Source organism: Mus musculus, chromosome 2, assembly GCF_000001635.26.
Source record: "Mus musculus strain C57BL/6J chromosome 2, GRCm38.p6 C57BL/6J".
Taxonomy (NCBI): domain Eukaryota; kingdom Metazoa; phylum Chordata; class Mammalia; order Rodentia; family Muridae; genus Mus; species Mus musculus.
Genome location: NC_000068.7, coordinates 51544056 through 51546626, shown reverse-complemented (window position 1 = coordinate 51546626; position 2571 = coordinate 51544056). Strand labels below are relative to the sequence as shown.

Sequence of the window (2571 nt, the reverse complement as noted above, 5' to 3'; positions counted from 1 at the left end):
AGTGCCAGCAGTTCAGGAATCGAGGTTACCTGGAGTGAGTCAGAAGAAACACAAGAGCCATCATGAAGCCCCTGATCAGCAGGGAAGGACTGAGGGAGGTAAGAGGAGGCCATAACATTTCTCCCCACTCTCCACTTGTAGCCTCCCATAAGCCTGAAACAGGCTAAGCCAGAACCTGACCTTGCTGCCACTAAGAAGATTATCCCTAGATTGCTCTATTGTTCTGCCACTGCCGCTGTTCCTTTTCAAGATACTGCTACCTGCTGAGAGCCCCCCCCCCAACTATTCTGGAGATTATGCCCTACTCTGCATGTCATCACCTGCAGCTGGTTCTAGGCTCCAAGGATGAATCAGCAGGAATGGACTTCCCCCTTCTCTTTTATAAAGCGTGTCCGCCATTAAAAATTTGAACCTTGAGCAGACTAGCATGTCTTGGTTCCATTGTTTCTCAACCCGCCTAGGCTACCTCTTTTCTTCCAGATTCCTAGATACCTTCCAGGCTCAAACCTGGACATGTGAGCCAGGTCGGCCTCAACATCCACTGCCATCTCTTCATCTGCTTGTTGGCCTTGGGGTGGCCTGTGAGCTCTCCCTGCTATGGCTATGCAGCGCAGAAGCCAGGACTTCCTCTGGAAAACTTTTTGTGTTGTGTATTGTTCCAGAACGATCTTCACTCCAGGAGTGGTGCAGTTCAGGTTATAGACTGTCAGTGCCTCTTCATAGATGGCTCCTCCAATAACAAACACAATGATATCCTGAGGCTTGTCTCTGAGTGTGCTGCGGCCTAAATAAGGCTAAAGATTTTCCTTAAGCTTTTCTTTGATGAGATGGTCCAGGGTTTCATGCAGGAAAGGCTGGTGCTGTGTATACACATTTTCCACTCCCTTCCATCCTTTGAGAAACTGTTTGGTAATAGCCACAGCATCTTTGGGGCTGAAGAGGTCACTCCCTCTAACCCGTTTACCACCATATTCACAACTGCAGACACAAGCTTCCGATACTTCTCAGCAACACCTTTACTCCTGAGGTCCTCTATGAGTCCTGGCAGGCTGTTGCTGCTGTGGTGCTCATAATGTTGAGAGCATAAAGCATCACCAGGTGAACTGCATCAAATTCTGTAACTTTTGGTTTCTGCAGGGTTCTCTTCACATTCTGGAGAGCACTAGAATGGTCACTCTGCCAGCCCAGTTCTTCCTCAACCTCTGAAACTTCCAGCAGATTTCGCTCACTGACCAACCGAGACTGTTCTCCAACCACTGTCATGTCATGTGTTTTGAGACAGTCCCAGACATCTTCCTGAAGTATGGATAATTTTCAACAAAGGCAGTCATGTCTGCTATGGATTCTAGCTTTCGCTGCTCTTTTGGTCTTGTCTTCTGGGAGTCTTCCATGAGATTGCTACCAATCTCAGCAGAGTTCAGGTACATGTTATTAGCATAGAGTTCATCATTTTCAGCAAACAGGACCATCTCTCTTAAGTCTGCTCATTCTTGGCACTCTGGAAAGATCAATCTGGTTGTTGTTTATGCCCACTAGTTCATGAGTCATAGTCTGATATGTCCACTGGTTGAGCGGTGGGGTGATAGCATCATTGCAGCCATCCAGAGTGAGAAGCAGCTGAGGAACCTCTGTCTGCCAGAATTCAATGAGTTATCAACCCAAATAAAGTTTATGCGGCCTTGTTACATGTGTGACATGTCAGAATGGGTAGTGAGAGATCTAACTTGAATTCCTGATTCTTGTTTGAACTCTATACAAGAGAGCAGAGAGGCCAAGACCATTGTCTTCAAAGGGCTTCAAAGGCTGTGTAATTAAGGGAACTTCTTGTTTTTCTGAGCAACCTTCTGGAATGGAGCTGGAGGCTTTCATAGTGCCAGGAGGTGCTATACAATGCTTGGAAAGAAATGCATCATTAGTCTGACTCTGCTGTGAATCCTGCAAGCAACAATACCAACCTTCTGGGCCAGATACACCTACTGGCACAATAGTGGCAGAACTGTTGCGGGAGTGACCAGCCACTCTATCATTAGTTCTGGGGCCTGTTCCACAGGTGGGAACATATGCCTGTTATCATACACTTGATCAAAAACCCATGCTGATGTATTAGGCCTTTGGGCTGAACTGACTACTGTTGTTGAGTGAAATTACTAGGGCTCCCAGATGCCTTGTAGAGGCTTATGTCTAGCAGCATAGACAAATGCTATTCCAGCAGTAATTAGAGAGACTTCCCTTTGAAATGAACTGTGGTGAGACAGGGGTACATGGCTGTTCTAGGGGCTGAGAAGTGACAGTAGAGAGCTCAGGCATGACATGATCATTATAACACTGCTAAGGCTCAGGGATCCTGTGGATGAGGGAATGGGAAGTCTTTAAGAACCAGAAGATATGTATGGAGAAGGGCTTTTAAATGGTGCCTGTTGGACACACACAGCTAATTTATTTATGACCCCACAGCAGCTTGGCTGCCTGCCCTGGGCCTGCACAGGGTGGAGTCTATCAACAGCCAATCGTGGATCAGGGAACACCCTAGCTGTTATCTGAAACAGTAACTGATATTGTTATTGCTGAATT

General features: G+C 46.7%; 1 pseudogene; it reads right to left on the bottom strand.

The window, feature by feature from the left end:
• On the bottom strand, window positions 538–1652 carry Gm13494 (predicted gene 13494; annotated as a pseudogene).